We start from the raw sequence: 12,154 nt of genomic DNA on the forward strand, positions 1-12,154 counted from the left end.
GCCACATGACCCAGAAGCTGTACGCTGGCTCCCTCGGCCAATAAAGTGAAATGAGCGCTGCAACCCCAGAGTCGGTCATGACTGGACCTAATGGTCAGGGGTCCCTTTACCTTTACTTAATAACTGGGGACAAAGCCCAGGAGAGGGCAGCCCCTGCCTAGGGATAGAACAGAGCGGTGCTGAGCACTCTTGCCTTGCCCTTAGAGAATTGCTCCCCCTCCCTTTGCCCTGCTTTTGAGTGCCTTTGAAGACGCCCCCCCCCCTTCTCACAGAGGATAAGGCTTGCCTTTCTCTGCAGGCTGCTGGTTGCTGCACACATTTCTGCTCCTCCGACTACGTCTCGGGCAGAATCAGGCCCCCAGGCCCTCAAATCATAAACATACATACATACCAAAAAAAGAAAAAGGGGGGGGGAACCCCACTCTCTTCTTTTCAGGTGCAGAAGCTGTCAAGAGAACAAACAGGCGTGGAGTGAAACCCCAGGAGGGATGACCTTGGCAGAGCCAGCAAAATGCAATGCTATTTCTGCGCCGGCAAAAGGCTCACAAGAGCAGCACATCTACTGTGGGGAGCTGCTGGCGGTGCAGCGGTTCAGTTGTCAGACCTGGGAGTCCAGAGTTCGAATCCCCACTTAGACATGAAGCTGGTTGGGTGACCTAATAATAATAATAATAATAATAATAATAATAATAATAATACAGTGGTATCTTGGGTTAAGTACTTAATTTGTTCTGGAGGTCCGTTCTTAACCTGAAACCGTTCTTAACCTGAAGCACCAGTTTAGCTAATAGGGCCTCCCGCTGCGCCGCCGGAGCACGATTTCTGTTCTCATCCTGAAGCAAAGATAGGATGGAAGGGACTCACCTACCTCATGGCCTGCTGTGATGATTAAATGAGGAGGGCAAGAACTGTGCCTGCTACCATGAGCTCTTTGGAGAATGATAATAATAACAATAATAATAATTTTATTATTTGAACCCCATCCATCTGACTACATTGCCCCAGCAACTCTGGGAGCTTGTGGGATATGAATCCCATTGAGTCATCAGTGTGATGCAGCAGCAAAAACAGCAATGCTATTGTAGGCTGCATCAACTGAAGTCTAGTGTCCAGATCGAGGGAAGCGGTAAAGATAAAGGTAAAGGGACCCCTGACCATTAGGTCCAGTCTCTGTGGCCGACTCTGGGGTTGCGGCGCTCATCTCGCTTTATTGGCCGAGGGAGCCGGCGTACAGCTTCCGGGTAATGTGGCCAGCATGACTAAGCCGCTTCTTACGAACCAGAGCAGCGCTCGGAAACGCCGTTTACCTTCCCACTGGAGTGGTACCTATTTATCTACTTGCACTTTGTGCTTTCAAACTGCTAGGTTGGCAGGAGCAGGGACCGAGCAATGGGAGCTCACCCTGTCATGGGGGATTCAAACTGCCAACCTTCTGATTGGCAAGTCCTAGGCTCTGTGGTTTAACCCACAGCGCCACCCACGTCCCAAGGGAAGTCATAGTCCCACTCTATTCTGCCTTGGTCAGACCACTCTTGGAATACTGTGTCCGCTTCTGGGCACCACAATTTAAGAAGGATGTTGACAAGCTGGATGGTGTGCAGAGGAGGGCAACCAAGATGATCAAGGGTCTAGAAGCCAAGCCTTATGAGGAACGGTTGAAGGGGCTGGGTATGTTGAGGCTGGAGAGGAGCAGTTTGAGAGGAGATAGGATAGCCATCTTCAAATATCTCAAGGGCTGTCACATGGTAGAGGGAACAAGCTTGTTTTCTCCTGCTCTGGAGGGTAGGACTCGAAACCATAGCTTCAAGTCACAAGAAAGGAGATACTGTCTAAACATCAAGAGGGACTTCCTGATGGTAACATCCGTTCAACAGTCTCTCTTGGGAGGTGGTCAACTCTCCTTCTATGGAGGTTTTAAAGCAGAGGTTGGATGGCCATCTGTCATGGATGCTTTAGCTGAGATTGCTGCATTTCAGGGGGTTAGACTAGATGACCTTTGGGGGTACCTTCCACCTCTATGATTCTATGAAATGCAATCAATTGATACAAATAAGTAAGAGCAGGGTCCTACACAATACATTACTCATCACCCATGGATTCTGGAAAGGTTGCCAACTGACCATGACAAAAGCTGAACCAGGCTTGCTTTTGTATCCCCAGCTGGTAGGCCATTGTGCCAAAAATCAGCAGGTAACTCTTTTGAGAAGAACCACCGACTCCTAAAGTCTGCAGCTTAATCTGCTCTTGAAAGACACAGGTGCACACACCCCCTGAAATAGTTGGCAACCTCATCGTTGGATGTGGAGGGTTCTTTTACCTGTTATCACTCTTCCAGGTAAGGAAAGTGCCTGTATCTCTGGGCCTCTGAGCTTAGCATCTCCAACCGTGGGGGAAAGGGTTCAAGTTACCATTTGCGGCTTTGTGGTCATGTCAGGCTTCAGGTGAACGAGTGCATTCTCCTTGCCTTTGGAAAGAGAGCGGCCTTGCCATCAAAGGCCAAAAAAATGAAAAAGGAGAGAGTTACGAGATGATGGTTGGGTCCCTTCCAATCCTACAATTCTTTGATTCTATGACCGTGCTTCAGAAAGAGGATGGCAGGCTTGTGGGGTCATCTCCATGTTGCTGTTTCTTTGCCCAGCTCCCTTAGCCGTTCCTCATAAGGCCTCGTTTCCAGGCCTTTGACCATTTTGGTTGCCCTCCTCTGGACACCTTCCAGTTTGTCAGTGTCCTTCTTGAACTGTGGTGCCCAGAACTGGACACAGTACTCCAGGTGAGGTCTGACCAGAGCAGAATACAGTGGCACTATTACTTCCCTTGATCTAGATGCTATACTCCTATTGATGCAGCCCAGAATTGCATTGGCTTTTTTAACTGCTGCGTCACACTGTTGGCTCATGTCAAGTTTGTGGTCATCTTTGGAAGACATCTTTGGAAGACAAAAAGGCTCGGGAGTAAACGCTACACAAATCCAAAGCGGAGTCCCTAAGACGGTTGGATGGCGCCTTGTACGCCACCTTCCAGCAACTCCTGCAGTCCAGCTGGTGCCAAACGTCTTGCTCTGGGGCAAGAGGGGGTCCTGTCATCTGGACAGCCCAGGACCTCTATAATAATTATTATAGAGGTCCTCTAGACACACTGCCCTGGCTTGCACCCCAGGGAGGTCACTTGCTAACACAGCCTTTTGACTTCACCCTCGGAAGCACACTCCAATGTCTCTCGGATGCCAGACGGATGCCAACACACATTGCCACCTGTGGGGGCCCATTCACAACATAGCCTTAATGCACCGTGACTCCACTTTAAGCTGACACATCCCCCCCCCCCAACAAAGCAGAGTTTACACTGCGGAACTCCGTGCCACTGGAAGCAGCCACGGTCACTAGCTTGGATGGCTTTAGAAGAGGGTTGAACAAAATCACAGAGGGCTATCAGGGAGTGCAGAATGCCGTGGCGAGACTCCTTATGGGGTCTTCGCTGCGGGATCACATTCACCCAGTGCTATACCAGCTGCACTGGCTCCCGGTGGAGTACAGGATCAGGTTTAAGGTGCTGGTTTTAACCTTTAAAGCCCTACACGGCCTAGGACCCTCGTACCTACGGGACTGCCTCTCCTGGTATGTCCCACAGAGGAACCTACGGTCTGCAAAAAAAATATCCTGGAGGTCCCAGGCCTCAGTGAGGTTAGGCTGGCCTCAACTAGAGCCAGGGCTTTTTCGGCTGTGGCCCCAATCTGGTGGAATGCTCTGTCACAAGAGACTAGGGACCTGACATCTTTCCGCAGGGCCTGCAAGACGGAGCTGTTCCACCAGGCCTTTGGTCAGGGCGCAGCCTGACTCCCTCCTCTGGCAACCTGCACAGAATTTTGCTTAACGGTTGCCATTAATTTGATTTTAATTAATTTTTATAATGAAATGTTTTTAGAATGTTGGATTATTTGATTGTTTGATTATTTGATTGTTGTTAGCCACCCTGAGCCCGGCTTCGGCTGGGGAGGGCAGGATATAAATAAAATTTATTTTTTATTATTATTATTATTATTATTATTATTATTATTATTATTATATCAGTGGCTATACAGTCAGAGGCAGAAATGCTTCTGAATACCAGTTGCTGGAAAGCAGAGATGGGGAGAATGGCTCTTGTGTTCTGGCCCTGTTTGCAGGTTTCCTATCATGGCCATCTGGTTGGCCACTGTGAGAACAGGATTCTGGACTAGATTGGCCTGATCCAACTCTTCTTCTCTTCTTGTAACTCGCTCTACTTAGGGCTGCCCTTGAAGCTGACCCAGAAACTCTGGTGGGTGCAGAATGCCACAGTGAGGCTCCTTACGAGGTCCTTGCCTTGGGATCACATTCATCCAGTGCTTTACCAACTGCACTGGCTCCCGGTGGAGTACCGGGTCAGGTTTAAGGTGCTGGTTTTGACCTTTAAAGCCCTAGGACCCACGTACCTATGGGACTGCCTCTCCTGGTATGCCCCACAGAGGACCTTAAGGTCCACAAATAACAACACTTTGGTGGTCCTGAGCCTCAAGGAGGTTAGACTGGTTTCAACTAGGGCCAGGGCCTTTTCAGCACTGGCCCCGACTTGGTGGAACGCTTTGTCACAAGGGACTAGGGCCCTGTGGGACTTGACATCTTTCCGCAGGGCCTGCATAACAGAGCTGTTCCGCCTGGCCTTTGGTTTGGACTCAGTCTGACCCTTATGTTTCCCTCCCCTTACGGCCTTGATCTATGAGCTACTATTAAAATGAGGCTGCATTTTAAATTATATATTAACCAGTATTTTAAATTGGTTTTTAAAAATATTGTAATTTTACTGGTGTTAGCCGCTCTGAGCCTGGCTCTGGCTGGGGAGGGCGTGGTATAAATAAAAAAAATATTATTATTATTAACAGGAAGACGGTAAAATGCAGAGTCTGTGCTCAGACTTCAGGACCTCGGAGAGCTCCCAGGGTGAGACGTGCTACTGGCTACAACAGAAAGCTGGAGATGAACGGAGCCTATAAGTACCAACAAGCATGGGCAACCTGCGGCCCTCAGGATGTGACTGGACTACAACTCCCATGATCCCTGCCCATGCTGGCTGCAGGGGCTGATGGGAATCCCGCAACACACGTGCCTTAAAGAGATGGCACTCCCAAAGAGAGAGATGTCTACAGGGGTGGGCAAGCTCTGATGGGCAAGCTCGGTAGCCTAATCACCACCGGGGGAAACTCTGCACATGCTCAGGGGCTCACAGATGTCGTCATTTTCACTCCATGCGGTCCCAAGCCGATTCTCCGCATTCAGAACATAAAAAAAAACCCCAGAAAGCCAGCACCCAAAGCTCAGCAGGCCTGTGATCCGCAGAGTGGCAAGAGCCATTATCTGCCTGGGAAAGGAAGGCAGTTTTAATAGGCATAATCCTCCTTTGCATCTTGACTCTCGCAGGCCCCTGGCAATCTCCAAAACCTCTGCGTAATGTACCTTTTATTCCATTTCAGGGATAAAGCCGCGAAGCTGGTGGTTTGGCGGGAGGCGGAGGGCGGAGGGGGAGAGAACACAAAACACTAAAAGCATCTCTCCTCCTCTGCAACCTGCTTCCTCTCTCCTTTCCCTCCTCCTCTAGATTTAGAGTCTCCTTATCGCACATCATCAGTTGCCAAAGCTCCTTAGAGCTAGGCTGGCAGAAGACTGGCAGCTCGGGTCTTGGAGGCTCATATCTCCGGGTCGGAGAGCAGGGAGGGAGAGAGGGAGGGGCGTGAGAGCGGGTCACAGGCTGGAGTCATAGGATTTGTACAGTTTGAGGGGAAATGCAAAGGTCATCTAGCCCAACCCCCTGCAGTGCAGGGATGGTAGCTAAGGATAGAATAGAATTTATTATTTATACCCCACCCATCTGGCTGGGTTTCCCCAGCCACTCTGGGCGGCTTCCAACAAAGTATTAAAATGCAGTAGTCCATCAAACATTAAAAGCTTCCCTAAAGAGGGCTGCCTTCAGATGTCTTCTAAAAATCTGGTAGTTGTTGTTCTCTTTGACATCTGGTGGGAGGGCGTTCCACAGGGCAGGTGCCACCACCGAGAAGGCCCTCTGCCTGGTTCCCTGTAACTTGGCTTCTCACAGGGAGGGAACCGCCAGAAGGCCCTCGGAGCTGGACCTCAGTGTCTGGGCTGAACGATGGGGGTGGAGACGCTCCTTCAGGTATTCTGGGCCTTTGAGGCCATTTAGGGCTTTCAAGGTCAGCACCAACACTTTGAATTGTGTCCGGAAACGTACTGTGAGCCAGTGTAGGTCTTTCAAGACCGGTGTTATGTGGTCTCGGTGGCTGCTCCCAGTCACCAGTCTAGATGCCGCATTCTGGATAGTTGTAGTCTCTGGGTCACCTTCAAAGGTAGCCCCACAAAGAGCGCATTGCAGTAGTCCAAGCGGGAGATAACCAGAGCATACACCACTCTGGCGAGGCAGTCTGCGGGCAGGGAGGGTCTCATCCTGCGTACCAGATGGAGCTGGTAGACAGCTGCCCTGGATACAGAATTGACCTGCGCCTCCATGGACAGCTGTGAGGCCAGAATGACTCCCAGGCTGCGCACCTGGTCCTTCCGGGGCACAGTTGCCCCATTCAGGAGCAGGGAGTCCCCCACACCTGCCCACCCTCTGTCCCCCAAAACAGTACTTCTGTCTAGAGCATGCACCACTCTGGCGAGACAAGTCTGCGGGCAAGGAGGGTCTCATCCTGCGTACCAGATGGAGCTGATAAACAGCTGCCCTGGACACAGAATTCCCATTTGAGTCTTAGCCCCCAAGGTCTCCCTACTTCTCCCCCATCTCCGTACCAGCCACCAACCCCCATCCCCAGCACCCTTGTGGGCTTAGTCATGATGGTCTGCGATCGGCACAGCAGCTCTTCCGCTGGGCCTGACATGCTTTGACTCGAAACCAGCGCCTGATAAAAGCGAGAGAGGGGTTGTCGACAAACAGAGCTGCCAGAGAAATCCTCCTTGCAGACGTTGTGAGTTGCCTGCTAATTCCTCTTCCACAGACACAGGTGGGCCAGCCAAGCGAGGGAGGAGCTGGCTCAAAACCTGTTTGCTGCAGAAAGGATGTGTCTTGAATCATGGAATCATAAATTTGGAAGAGACCCCCCATCTAGTCCAGGGGGCAGCAAACGTTCTCAGCAGGGGGCCGGTCCACTGTCCCTCAGACCTTGTGGGGGGCCGGACTATACAGTGGTAGCTCATGTTACAGATGCTTCAGGTTACAGACTCCATTAATTCAGAAAGAGTGCCTTGGGTTCAGAACTTTGCTTCAGGATGAGAACAGAAATCGTGCTCTAGCGGCGCAGTGGCAGCGGGAGGCAAAAGTGGTGCTTCAGGTTAAGAACAGTTTCAGGTTCAGAACGGACTTCTGGAACTAATTAAGTACTTAACCTGAGGTACCACTGTATTTTGAAAGAAACAAACAAAAATGAATTCCTATGCACCACAAATAACCCAGAGATGCATTTTAAATAAAAGGACACATTCTGCTCATGTAAAAATACCAGGCAGAACCCACAAATAACCCAGAGATACATTTTAAATAGATGCACACATTCTGCTCATGTAAAAACACCAGGCAGAACCCACAAATCACCCAGAGATGCATTTTAAATAAAAGGACACATTCTACTCATGTAAAAACACGCTGATTCCTGGACCATCTGCGGACCAAATTTAGAAGGCGATTGGTGAAAAAATTTGCTGACCCCTGTGATGGACTATGCCAGGGGTCAGCAACCTTTTTCAGCCGTGGGCCGGTCCACCGTCCCTCAGACTATGTGAGGGGCCAGACTATTTTTGGGGGGGGTGGGGATTGAATGAATTCCTATGCCCCACAAATAACCCAAAGATGCATTTTAAATAAAAGCACACATTCTACTCATGTAAAAACACCAGGCAGGCCCCACAAATCACCTAGAGATGCATTTTCAATAAAAGGACACATTCCACTCATGTAAAAACATGCTGATTCCTGGACTGTTCAAGGGCCGAATTTCGAAGGCGATTGGTGAAAAAGTTTGCTGACTCCTGTGATGGACTATGCCAAACTGGGAAAGATGACCATTTGGATCAGGCACCAAGATGACAAGGAATTCAGCCAAGAGTGTGAAAACAGAATATCTTAAAGACCACTGTGTATACAGTACTTTAAAAAGCTAACAGGATTGTAACACTTATAATGTAATATAATAAGGTAAAAAAGGATGCAAAAAGGGGGGGGGGGAATGGAAACCAGGGGTGTGGAGTCTGAGGGATTTAAGTAATCCCAGAAGTGTAGAAATTGAAAATGATGTGAATGTATAAGAATATTGTTTAAAAAATGAAAATAAAATATATATTTTTTGAAAAAGAGCGGGACATTCTGGGATCAGATCAGAAACTGGGGCGGCTTCTGTAAATCCAGAATTGTCCCTGGAAAATCCAAAGACTGGGGCGGATCTCCAGTCCTTCCTCTCTCAGGTGAGGAAACACGGGGGGGGGGGGGAGAGAACCACCTTGAAAGGAAGATAAAATACAATAATATAAGAGCACAGGCAGCGCCCTGGATTTCATTGTCTCTCTCTCTGTCAAACCACCATCCCGCCCGACACATCTATCTCCGATGGAAAACACGGAGAGAAAAATTATTTATACACATGGCAAAGAAATCAATGCGGGAAAATGAAGGGGGCCCAGAAATCTATTTGCTGCAGAGTCCTGAGTGACAGGCAGAGGTTGTCAATGGGGAGGGCGGGACTTTGGCTCCCCCAGGGGGAAATAAAAAGCCTTCATTTTGGCCGCGGCCGCTTAGCCTGAGAACCGAGAGGCGTTTGGGGAGCCCAGGCGCCCTCCTGCCCTTGCGCCGCAATGATGACTGATCCGTTCTGGCAACCTCCGCTTACAATCGGCAGAGGGCTGATATTAGCTGCCAGACCCATTATTTTCCTCTTAGATGTAATTATAGGAGCGCCTTCCCACTGAACCGGGCTGATCCCGTCCCCTCCAGAGCTCTCCCCGAGAAGTTTCCGTCTGATTAAAAACGTGCGCTGGGAACGCGGGGAAAGGAGAGGGCTGGGAATCTGTCTCCGGAGGTGCATAGATGTCAACTTTTCCCTTTTCTTGCAAGGAATCCTATTCGGAATAAGGGTAAAAGGTAAAGGAACCCCTGACCATTAGGTCCAGTCATGGCCGACTCTGGGGTTGCGGCGCTCATCTCGCTTTAGTGGCCGAGGGAGCCGGCGTACAGCTTCCGGGTCATGTGGCCAGCATGACTAAGCCACTTCTGGCGAACCAGAGCAGCGCACAGAAACACCATTTACCTTCCCGTCGGAGTGGTACCTATTTATCTACTTGCACTTTGACGTGCTTTCGAACTGCTAGGTTGGCAGGAGCAGGGACTGAGCAACAGGAGCTCACCCCGTCGTGGGGATTCGAACCGCTGACCTTCTGATCGGCAAGCCCTAGGCTCTGTTGTTTAACCCACAGTGCCACCCGCTCAGAATAATGGACAGCTGTGAGTCCAAAATGACTCCCAGGCTGCGCACCTGGTCCTTCAGGGACACAGTTGCCCCATTCAGGACCAGGGAGTCCTCCACACCTGCCCGCCCTCTGTCCCTCAAGAATGGTCCTTCTGTCTTGTCAGGCTTCAACCTCAATCTGTTAGCCGCCATCCATCCTCCAACCGCCTTCAGACACTCACACAGGACCTTCACCGCCTTCACTGGTTCTGATTTGAAAGAGATGTAGAGCTGGGTATCATTTGCATACTGATGAACACCCAGCCCAAACCCCCTGATGATCAGCTCCGTTGGACGTCCACTAATTCTAGTGTCACAAGGGAGATTGTTTCCTCTTTCCCCGTCCATTGAATAAATTTATAAGCTTCTCTTGTGTCGCCTCAGAGTCGCCTTTACCTTTAACCAAAACGTCCTGAACACCCCAACCATTCTTCACTGGGGGCTCGATCCTTCCTCAATTTGGTTGATTTTTCCTGAATCTTTTCCAACTCTGCAATATCCTTTTTGAGGTGAGGCAACCAGAACTGTGCACAGTATTTCAAATGAGGATGCACTCTAGATTTGCATAATGGCATTATGCTACCAGCAGCTTTATTTTCAGTTCCTTTCCCAATGATCCTTTGCATGGAATTTGCCTTTTTTTTTACGGCTTTGGCACACAGGGTCGGCCTCTTCATCAAGCGATCTGCTATGACTCCGGGGCTCGTTCCTGGTGCGTCACCTCCAGTTCAGACCCAATGAGTGCATATGTGAAAGCAAGGGCTTTCTTCCCCAAAATGCCTCACTTTGCATTTGTTTACACTGAATTGCCTTTGACATTTTACTGCCCATTCACTCAGTTTGGAGAGGTCCTTTCCAATCTCTCTGCAATCTCTTTTTGCTCCAATGGCCCTGAACAACTGATCACAGTGCATTGCAAGGGAAAGAAATCTGCAGCTACCATCCTAGCAAAGGGATTACTCCAAAATCAGGACAGAGGCTAACCTTTGGAACTCCTTGCAGTTACATATAAAGCAGGAACCATCTCTGTTGCTTCTTTTAGCACTTTCCCTCCTTAAGGCTTCATATACTTCTTCTTCTTCTTCTTCCTTCTTCTTGTTCATCTTCGGCGATCCCTTGTAGCCGAGTAAGATTGTCTTCTATAAACACAGTTTTAACAATGAGTCCGTAAGCGACTGTGGAGGCCGATTCTGGATCCACACGTCCTTCCACAGTGGGGACATTGGTTTCCCGGTGGGAGTTGATCACGGTGTGGATTTGCCAAGCGTGCCTTCCTCTTGGCACGTTTCTCCCTTGCGTCCTGAGTTCGAGTGTCTTCAAAGCCCATGACACCTTTGGTCAAGGCTGTTCTCCAACTGGAGCACTCGCAGGCCAGTGTTTCCCAATTGTCGGTGTTTATACTACATTTTTTAAGATCTGCATTGAGAGAGTCTTTAAACCTCTTTTGTTGACCACCAGCATTACACTTTCCATTTTTAAGTTCGGAATAGAGTAGCTGCTTTGGAAGACGATCATCAGGCATCCGCACAACATGACCAGTCCAATGAAGTTGATGTTGAAGAATCATTGCTTCAACACTGGTGATCTTTGCTTCTTCCAGTACACTGGCATTAGTTCGCCTGTCTTCCCAAGTGATGTGCAAGATTTTTCGGAGACACCATTGATGGAATCTTTTGTGAAGTTGGAGATGGCATTTGTAAGTGGTCCATATTTTACAGGCATATAGTAAGGTTGGTAGTACAATAGCTTTGTAAACAAGCATTTTGGTTTCCCTGCAAATGTCCCGGTCCTCAAACACTCTGCACTTCAATCGGGAGAAAGCTGCACTCGCAGAGCTCAGGTGATGCTGGACTTTGGCATCAATGTTGGCCCTTGTGGAAAGATAACTGCCTAGGTAGGAGAAGAGATCGACATTGTCCAACGTTACACCACTGAGTTGGATTTGTGGCACTGCAGAGGGGTTATTTTGTACTTGTTGGTGCAGCACTTTGGTTTTTTGGATGTTGAGCAACAGGCCAAGCTTTTCGTAAGCTTCTGAGAAGCTTCACTCACTCACACACACACACACACACACACACACACAATGATATGAAGCAAGAAATTACAAGCTCCTCTTTCAACAAGGCTTCTGAGTGTCGAAAGATTTCGCCCCAATCGATAAATGGCTTGGATTTGAAATGGCTTTTTATCTATGTGACTGTATTTAACTGTCTTTTTATATGTGCAACGGTCTTTAATCGCTTCTACATCTGCAATTGATTTAACTGACTTTATATATGGTTTTATCGTACTGCAAAATCACTTTGAGAGGCTTCGTAGAAAGTGATTCTTAAGTGAAATCAAGAACCCACAGAAGAGCAACAAGCTGAATCAACAAAAATCTCAGGTTCTTAAAAGCTTAACTCTGGAAGGGCGACACAAGGGGGAAAGGGGTGCAGAAAGTTATTCCTGGTGTTTAGTCGGAATCTCTTGTCATTTGTATCCACTGGAGGTGCAGAAAACAAGTGCGCTCTAACTTCCATGTGACAGCCATTCAAACTGTTGTTACATCACCTCTCAGTTTTCTCTTCTCCAGGAAAAACAGACATAACTCCTTCAACCATTTCTCACAAGGCTTGGTTTCCCAAACCCTTGATT

The 12,154-nt window shown here is 48.9% G+C and overlaps 1 protein-coding gene across 1 annotated transcript in view; it reads right to left on the bottom strand.

The window, feature by feature from the left end:
• LRFN1 (leucine rich repeat and fibronectin type III domain containing 1) overlaps nt 1-12,154 on the bottom strand; it is a 126,243-nt gene that overhangs the window by 77,664 nt on the left and 36,425 nt on the right. The window lies entirely within an intron of this gene.

The sequence above is a fragment of the Podarcis tiliguerta genome (assembly GCF_965153285.1).
Source record: "Podarcis tiliguerta genome assembly, chromosome: 8".
In the NCBI taxonomy this organism is placed as follows: domain Eukaryota; kingdom Metazoa; phylum Chordata; class Lepidosauria; order Squamata; family Lacertidae; genus Podarcis; species Podarcis tiliguerta.